The sequence below is a fragment of the Bicyclus anynana genome, chromosome 2, assembly GCF_947172395.1.
Source record: "Bicyclus anynana chromosome 2, ilBicAnyn1.1, whole genome shotgun sequence".
NCBI lineage: Eukaryota > Metazoa > Arthropoda > Insecta > Lepidoptera > Nymphalidae > Bicyclus > Bicyclus anynana.
Genome location: NC_069084.1, coordinates 8426084 through 8436207, shown reverse-complemented (window position 1 = coordinate 8436207; position 10124 = coordinate 8426084).

Genomic DNA, 10124 nt, shown 5'->3' with positions numbered 1-10124 from the left:
ATTAAAGCGAAAAACTTCAATCAATATCTTAGAATGCTTTCACTTCACTTTTGGATTAGGAAGAAAGAAAAAAGCTTTATTTTAAAGCTTTAGATTAAAGACCGGGTAGGTACATAATGCAGTCAGCTGATAACCCTTGAGATAGCGTACTGTGAGAAGGTTTCTTTCTCCAGAGAGAGGGCCCAAACAACCAGTAGCTCTGACTACTGGTCAAATTTCACACCTAGAGGGCCAAGGCCAACATTTGTAAAAAATTAAAGACACTGAAAGAAAACAAACAAAAAAACGCCTTATACTCAACATATGAGCAAAAACGAGGATGACTGAGTATCGGTATACTACTCAGACCAATTATAGAAGGACCTGTATCGCACTCATAGTCATGAACAAAATTGTCTGTCATTTTCTGAGGAATACGAGCTATATACGATAAGATATATACAAAATCTATTGTATATATCTTATACTAAACTAGAAGTTTTTGCCCGTTTTTTACACAATTTAATTACAAATTACATTTAATTACAATTTAATCACAAAAAGGTATTTTTACGGAACTCTTTAACGGACGAACACGATTACAAGTACATCGATTCTATATAGACAGTTTTTATTATTAATTATTATTGATTAGATCGTTGATCATATACTTTGACAGAAAAGTAACGTCTAACGAGGCAGGTCCTATACAATAATTGGTCTGAGGTATACTAGCAAGCTTTCAAGCCCGGACAAACAAACACAATTTGTGAAAATATAGTTATTTTAAAATCACAGACCGACACCCAAATTATTTATGGTAGGTTCTTACATATTGAGTTTTAATTACAATGCACACCATGGTGAGATAATCCACTTTTATAAATATACAAAAAACCGCGATATCATTATATCTGTATTTTAACGATAGCTTTAGCTATTTTTAAAAAAATCTTCACGTATAACGAAAGTGTACACCGATTTTCTCATATACAAAGTTGCGGGCATCCCCTAGTTATGTATAAAATCTTGTCGCGAAATTTTCCCGTGATCAAATATGCAACTTTTACCTTCGCACAACTTCAGAAATAAGGCACCCTTAAATTAAGTTACCCTAACGTTACTTCGGTGGAAAATGAAAATAAGAAATAGTATTTGTGCGATAAAAGCCCCAGCTTATCCGAATATTTTCGTCTTAAGTAATCGAGATCCTTCAGGTAAACAGTGTTATTACCTTTATTCATATTAGACGGTTGAAAAAATATCCTCTTGTACCTTCCGAATTACGAGGGATTCTGTTTCTACTTGCTGATAATATTATTTTATTCAATGGTTTGTGATTCTATAATTACCTTTTTTTGATTCCAAGTTAGCCCTTGACTACAATCTCACCTGATGGTAAGTGATGATGCAGTCTAAGATGGAAGCGGGCTAAGTTGTGAGGAGGAGGATATATAATACATTTTTTTACATTTTATTTTGAAAAATATTGAAAGAAATTTTAGTATTTTCTACCCCTGTTTCACCCCCTTCTGATTTGATTTTCGCGACAAAAAGTATTCCATAACCGTATTTGTATTACGGTCTAAAGTCGTGCTAAGTTTCATTTCAATTCATTCAGTAGTTTCAGGGTTATGCCCGGTCAACAAAAATACTGACAGACAGACAGAGACCCTCTAACAAAAATTTTCAAAATAACTCAATGTACAGAATTTGACCTTTTACATTTTTATTATAAGCATAGATAAGCATAGATCCCGCGGGAACGAAATGTGGATTTTACCGGGTTACAAAGTAGCCCATAATCTGCTCTATGTTCCCATTATATTCTAAAATTCATCAAAACCGGTTTAGTGGTTTCGGCGTGAAAAGGTATCCGACAGACTTACCTTCTTCGTAATTTCATACCTATCGTATTTCATATTCTATTTACAGCATTAAAAAGGTAAAACTTTTAAGCAGAATTACCCAAATGGGACGCATAAAAGGAGTAAAATGTAACAGCGGAAACAGCTATTAGGTGGGCGATAAAATAACAATTTGCGAATAAACGACTTAAAATAGACAGTAGACAAACAGCGTTATTACCTCGCGTTGGCTTTACCCGCAACATAGTATTATGTTTTTCTGTACGGAGTCAAGAGTTACACCTGCATGGTTTTCTTTTGAGATTTTGAGATGTGGCTTTGAGAGATAGCAGGTTTTAAGGATCCAGATCCTGAACCGTCTAAGTATAAAGTGATTATGCAATGATTTATTTATTTTGCTATTCTCCATCTCCTGAGGATGCTCCAGTTTCGGGGTGAATCGTACGTAGAGAGTATTTTGTAGGACCTGGGTGACGTTGTCGCATGGGTTCGTCGGCTTTTCGCGGATGATAGCAAAATAAATACAAGGCTTACTTGTTAGGAGGAGGATGAAAATCCACACCCCTTTCGTTTCGTTTTTACACGACATCATACCGGAACGCTAAATCACTTGGCGGTACGTCTTTATCGGTGGGGTGATAACTAGCCACGGCTGAAGCCTCCCACCAGCCAGACCTGGACCAATTAAGAAAACCTCAATTGGCCCAGCCGGGGATCGAACCCAGGACCTCCGTCTTGCAAATCCACCGTGCATACCACTGCGCCACAGAGGCCGTCATAAGCTAGATCTTAAGCGATGTAACTAATCATAGTTGGGCAACCCAAAATATTAAAATAGTATGTAAGCAACAACAGGGCAACCTACTATACTAAAATAGTAAGTAGGCCAAAAGAAAAATAGATTTCTGAATACCACAAATCTTCCAAAACTCAACACATGTGTTCCTTTGTATTTATTACTTTTCCTTGTAAATCTTGTAAGAGCGCTATTTGTCTCGTAGTATTCGCCATGCGACGTCCATGCCTCGGCCTAAATGTCTTCAGAGGATGTTTTGAGACGTGCTCTGACTGTTTAAATGTTATGGCGTTCGTTACATACAAATATAAAGCGAGCTTGCGATAACTAGACACACCACATTTCAAAACGCCCACGACTTCGTCCGCATTGAGATCAATGTAAACTTTTAACCCTTGTTTCATTACTTTAGGGGTTATTTAAATTATTGAATCACATTATATTTTCTATTTTTGTTATGATTTATGAACATATTTTTAAAACTGTAACTCTAAAAATGAAGGACTTTCAACCACTATTTCACCTCTTTCTATTTTTATTTTAGGGTCAAAAAGTGCCATATGTTTTGCTCCAAGGGCCCATCTGTCGAATTTGGTAATTTTTGGGGGACAGGACTTATCGGGGCGTATGTTTATTTGCCTGGTTGCTGTCATGAGCGTTCAAGTGGTTATCTATGGCAAGAGCATAGGCTTCATAAGATGTGGTAAATCTGGCTGTTGCAGACTCTCGTTTTATTACGGCGTTCGTTACAGACAAACGCTCAAGCGTTTCCCGGAAGTTTTATTTCAGCTACAAGTGGCACGAATTCGAATAAAAGCCACGACCTTACTTTGTTCTGCCACGGGCTTCATTGTGAAATGGGACACCACTGCGTTGATGGGTAAAGGAAATCTTGTAGCATCACTTTGTTATTCGTTTGTCTGTTACGTTATCAACCCATATTCGGCTCACTGCTGAGCTCGAGTCTCCTCTCAGAATGAGAGGGGTTAGGCCAATAGTCCACCACGCTGGCCCAATGCGAATTGGCAGACTTCACACACGCAGAGAATTAAGGAAATTTTTTGGTATGCAGGTTTCCTCACGATGTTTTCCTTCACCGTTAGAGACACGTGATATTTAATTTCTTAAAATGCACACAACAGAAAAGTTGGAGGTGCATGCCCCGGACCGGATTCGAACCCAGACCCTCCGGAATCGGGGGCAGAGGTCGTATCGACTGGGCTATCACGGTTTGTCTGTTGCTGAAGAATAATGTTCATTTTTAGGACTACCTCTTCAAAAAAAGGGTGTTTCGTTTTCAGGTTTGATGTATGTATGTATATGAGTTTTATTTCCACCGCAACCAATGCTTTACCGATTAGGATATCGATTGGATATTGAAGATCGGTGTCGTTATTATTACGACCCCAGCAACCCACATTGGAGCAGCATGGTGGGTATAGGCTTCATATCCCCACTCATTATGCCGCCGTCTTAAAAACAATGTTTTGTGTTAGTAGGACACTTATTTGAAAAGAAAACGATCTAATGTGAAAATCCTTTCATTTAAAATTTAACGCAATTTCAATTCTCATCATTCATAACGAACGATTCAGTGCCAACAAAAGAATATGCTGATCATTTAGTCTCATTTGATTTTTCATCGTCTGTATAAAGTAGGTTAGGGCGAAGCAATTAAGGCTTGGACTGTGCAAAATAAATCTGTCATTCAGTGAAACGGATCGATGAATCATTAAATAAATTACCTTTCATACAACTTTCATAAAGACTTATTTTTAAAACGCAAACAAAATAGATGTAAGAAATATCTGAAAGTTAATAAGTATACTGTTGAATAAAAGTCAGTAAACAATTTTCAAGCGCTTTGAAATTATATGACGTGTAAAAATTCACTGAAAATAACATCTTATGCTCATTTATAGACAAGGCTGAAACATGACGTGTAAATGTATTGAGGTGGCAGATAATTATTTTTTTGTTAAACCTACTTATTTAAGTACGACTTACAACATTTTTCAAGTGATTAATAATTTTAAATTATTACTACACATTTTTTTGTGGGGAATGGGGAAAAGCGTGAATATGTCAGTTTTTATGATATCACACAAAAATTATGTTTCTTTTGTAAATTCGAAATAACCGCCACAACCGTTCATTCCCGCTGAATTGGAATAAAATTAAGCAATAAACCAAAGGAAGTGATTAAGGTTATAAATCAGAGGATGCCAGAATTGTCGGCCGTCCATTGAGATAATTTACTAGCTTTGTTATGGCGTATTTTTACTGGACAATTTTGAGATTGTTTGAAGTTATGTGTTGTAATAAAGTGGACAACGGAAACATAAAATGTCCATCTTAAATTCTCGTAAAAACACGTAAATGTGGTGTGGAAAGGGTGTTTTAAACGAGTCAGAGGGTTACATACGTTTATAGGGTCTATAGATATGCCAGTAAATCGCTTGTACCCCAAGTTTTAAAGCGGCTACTGAGTCAGGTAGATGTCCCAACTCCCAAACAACATACCTAATACAACCTTATGAAAATATGGATTGACACAATCTAGTTAAAAGCAGGACTTATGCAACCTGCATACTCTGAAACGGCTCGACCGATTTTAATTAAATAGTTTTGTATATTTGATAGCTATGAGAAGAGGTTGTAAGGACATTTTCGCCTTTCTACAACCACTCGAGATTTTCTATATGCGTATATTCTGTGTATTCTTTGTCTAAAATAATATGTATACCTAATTATCTAAACTTCGTTGTAGGTTCTCGTAATGGAGTTCGAAATAATTATTTTGTACATGTTACGCTCAAAGATCGAAAACGCTCAATGACATTAAAAATCACTCTCAAACTCTAAACAGAAAAGAAATGAATAAAACTGATGTTTTAAACGACAACTTACAACCTGTCCGTCGTGATATGGTTAAAACAATGAATGCTCAGAACGCGTCACGGCTTTTCTTCATTGCCACAACGTGTTGAAATCTAATAGCATGTCAGCCACGACACGAATTTAGCTATTTGGTCTTTCTGTGATTGTCGCAACGCGTCGTGCGAGTTTTCTTCAGAGCCATAATACGAATTTCGCCATATGGATATTTTACTGCAACCACTGAGCGTTTTCGGATATCTATATGTTACTTTGAACGTAACATATAGATATCCATACAGGAGTATACCGATTGTATCGCCTCTAGGGAAACAAATCACATTTTGATTAATCATGAATCAACAAATATGACGCCTTGTTTCTACTAATCAATGAATGGTTCAGCTCTGTTGAATTAATTGCTGATTTCTATTGTTCACTATTTGTTGATGGTCATAGATTATTTGCCAGACACTCAACTTCAAATTTGTTTAGCTTAACAATTGTCTTCTCTATTGTTGCACAATTAGGCTGCTACTAAAAATCTGCCTCCAAACAGACCTTTCGGACTACTTTAGTATTTTAGTCGAGTACGAACAATTTTTGGGCGGAGTACGAACAATTCTTGGATTTACCGCACAAAAATTGTTCGTACTCGACTAAAATACTAAAGTAGTCTGTAAGGCCTTTAACAGTGTATTGGAAAAAATATATTTGTTTTGTAAAGAGAAAATATAAATGTCAATCTTTTTTACACATAGTCATTTCTTTCATTGACTATGTGTAAAAAAGATTGACATTTATATTTTCTCTTTACAAAACAAATGTATTTTGTGGGATTTTCAGACAGAGCCTTTGAATTGAAAAAGAAATTATTTTCGACAAATTAATAAAATCAAAATCAAAATATTTTTTTTTTATTTCAAGTAGGTTTAGTTTATAAGCACTTTTGTAACGTAAACTCAAACTAGCTTTTGTTCTTAGCTTTTTCGCATAATTTGAATGTACAATGTTATTCATTCATTTATTACTATAAGTTATATTTCCATTGTATAAAAAAAAACATACATTCAGCCGAACGTAGAACCTCCTCCTTTTTGGAAGTCGGTTGAAAACACATCATAAATTAAATGTCAATACATAATTATTACAATGGAACCTTCTGAGGGTTCCATTTTAAGTTACGAGTATGTTTAGTTATGTATGTTACCGGGGGAACAGTAAGTATGCTTTTCAAGATCACCGGTTCAGTGTCTTCAGTTCAGTAGCAGTATTTGTAACGATGTTTCTATAAGTCGACTGTGCGATTATCGGATTCGTATCTCCTTAGACAGAGAGAGATAGAGACGATTAGAGACTCACAAAGTCCATTTATAAGCACCTTACCTTACTTTACCTTTTGCATGGATCCCCAAGCACAACGATCTCGAGCCGCTAGCATCCAGCGGCTCCCTGCAACCTGCTTGATATCCTCGGTCCACCTAGTCGCTACCTAGGGGGTCGACCAACACTGCGCTTTCCGGTGCGGGGTCGCCATTCTAGCACCTTGGGACCCCAACGTCCATCGGCACTTCGTGTGGCCTGCCCATTGCCACTTCAGCTTCGCAACTCGCTGAGCTATGTCAGAGACTTTGATTCGTCTGCGGATCTCCACATTCCTGATACGATCACGCAGAGAAACTCCAAGCATAGCTTGCTCCATCGCCCGCTGTGACTTTGAGCCTTCTAATAAGACCCACAGTCAGTTATAAGCACATCGTCGAAAAATACGTAGCAAAAGTTAAGGTTGCAACCAAGAATGTAAGCCATGTTCTATCTAATATGCTTAATGATCAAACCCAAAAATTATATACTAATAGTATAAAGCTGAAGAGTTTGGTTGGTTGTTTGTTTGTTTGTTTGCTTGAACGCGCTAATCTCAGGAACTTTGGTCCGATTTGAAAACTTCTTTCAGTGTAAGATAGCCCGTTTATCGAGGAAGGCTATAGGTATATAGAACGGGAACCACGCGAGTGAAACCGCGAGGCGTCAGCTAGTATGGTAGATCTATAGTGTAAAAAATCTACAATATTATTAACAACTTATTTATACTTACTACATAAGTGGTTATTAAGATTGTAGAAAATTCATTTCCCACGTCGACTCTACGCTTCTCGCGTTCTTCCGCTATGGCGCGATCTCTCGGCTTTGCAGGAATTCCGTCCCCCCCTCTCACCTAATTACAGTTCAGAAGAAAACTCGGAAAATAAAATATCCTCTTTATTATAAGCACGAGATCTTTTATGCCCTAGCCTAATGTGCACAAGTTGTATGGGCTAATAATGTGAAGGACTTTTGAGCATAATTTTCTCATAACTTGGAGAAAAATTAAAGTCATATGCAGGGGACGGTGTGACCTAGTTGCATGACCCGGGTTTTTAAGTGGATTGGACCTACTTGGGTGTGTCGGTGTGAGTTGCGAATTTTGTCTTTACCTTTTCACATACTTATCTTTTACAAGCTCTAGGTCAAAAGACCATTAAGCTGTCTTTGCCCATTGTTACAAATACTTCGTACGCTTTCAAAGCCTGCAAATTCGTATTAGAAGCGTTTTAGGTACACTGTTCCTGTATATGAAGATACGTTTACAAAACAAGAGTAATTGGGACATTAAGCCCCCATTCGCACGAGAGTTTTTTTACGGACGTTAAAAAAAGCATTCAAATACATACAAATGTATTTCACATGACAACGTTTTTAAACATGACGCTTTTTTGCGAGCAGTGTCATAAAAAACATATGTGGCATACAAGGCAGTGTTGCATTTTCAATTTTGTTGGAAATAGACCTTCATTTAACTTCATACTATATTTGAACCCTTTTTTAACGTCCGTTAAAAAAGTCTCGTGCGAATGAGGGCTTAGTAATTATTTTTAAAACGTGTGCCTTTATATTCCTAATACCCTGACTGATAATTTGAACTACTTAATTGCTAAGGTTATTATTATAATGCTATTCGTGGAAAATACGGATAGCTACGGAGCAGACAATCTTCCTAAGCAATAAGTTCAAGTAGATAGACTTACACAAGATCACCGTATAAAATACTAAATAAATCTTATTTGTGTAAGACTAACGTAATAATAATTTCCCGTGCCAATGAAGCAAAATACAGTGAAAGGCGAACGTTAAAAAAGCAAACATAATATTTCATTTAATAGGAAATCTAAATATTATAAATGTAAAGAAAAATTCAAAAGATCTCGGTGGCTGGTAACAAGTTTCTAAGCAACAGAAATGAGTTTTTCCGTGAGGATGGAGTAGTGTTCTCTATTTTTATAACAAGAGTGAATACATATTTATTTTAGCTTAAGAACCTCCATTAAAACATTTTCTAGAAATGGATTTATTAAAGGTACTGTTACACATACCTAAAAATAGCATGCTAAAAACGTGCTATTAAGTATACTCCATACGAGCATGCTTATTATCAGTTTACATTTGCTAGGAATAAGCATGATATTTTTAAGTATGGTCCTGAATAAGCATGCTCAAAGCAATTCCAATTACTCTCTGTCTATAGTATCGTGTTAGACAGGGAGAGATGAAGGTGATGAGAATACAGAATAGCAATGCTGATCGATAAACAAACCTGCTCTGACACGCTAAAAGCACGCCCCCTTCCACCCGCGCAGCAAGTAGCATGCTCATAAATCGCACGACTGTAGATTCTTGAGCAAGCTCGAAATAAGCATGCTCATTATTAGCAATGCTGCGATACACATGCTCTAAGTAACAACTGCTCAATAGTAGCATGCTTTCGTGCTTGAAATGAGCATGTGTAACAGTAGCTTAATTTTGGATTAAGTGTCTGCAATCGCCAGACATACCTTTTTTTATGAAGTCTGAAGTTTAACCAATAGGCTTGTTGACACTTTTTAAATGGTGTTTAATAGTTCATTTTTTGAAGTGAAATTTTCTACATGATTGTGCGTTTTTTTAATATAAGAGGTCAATATTAGCAACAAATTTAGCGATTCATTCACATATATTACTCGTATGTCAAGATAATTAAATTTATAATCCATTTGTTTATCAGTTTTCCCACAATATAAACAAAAGGCTGATGAAATTTCGCGATTTTCAAAATGTAGTTGTAAGATTTCTCTTTGAGACGGCGGAATATAAATTGGATAAGGGGCGATAAATTACGTCAACATTGTATTCAGGCTTCAGCCTTATAACTTATGGGAAGTAGTCCCGTAACAAATTATCTGGCTTTCATTCGATCGTGATCAATTTACTTGGATAATTTATCAGTATAGTTTTGTTTAAAAGTTTAGTACAGCCGCGACAGGAATTAAAGGAGATACGCTAGCTAATTTTAATTAGTAAATGATGGTACTCGTAGGCTTGAATGTATTGATTTTTATGAAACATTCGGGTAAATAAGGTTAATATTATGTAATTAATATAAAAAAACAAATATTGCCGGGATAGTTGTAAATAAATAAATTTCGTTGTCAACCCTCTGATCTCGAGTCTCCTCTCAGAATGAGAGGGGTTAGGCCAATAGTCCATTACGCTGGACCAATGCGGATTGGCAGACTTCACACACGCAGAGA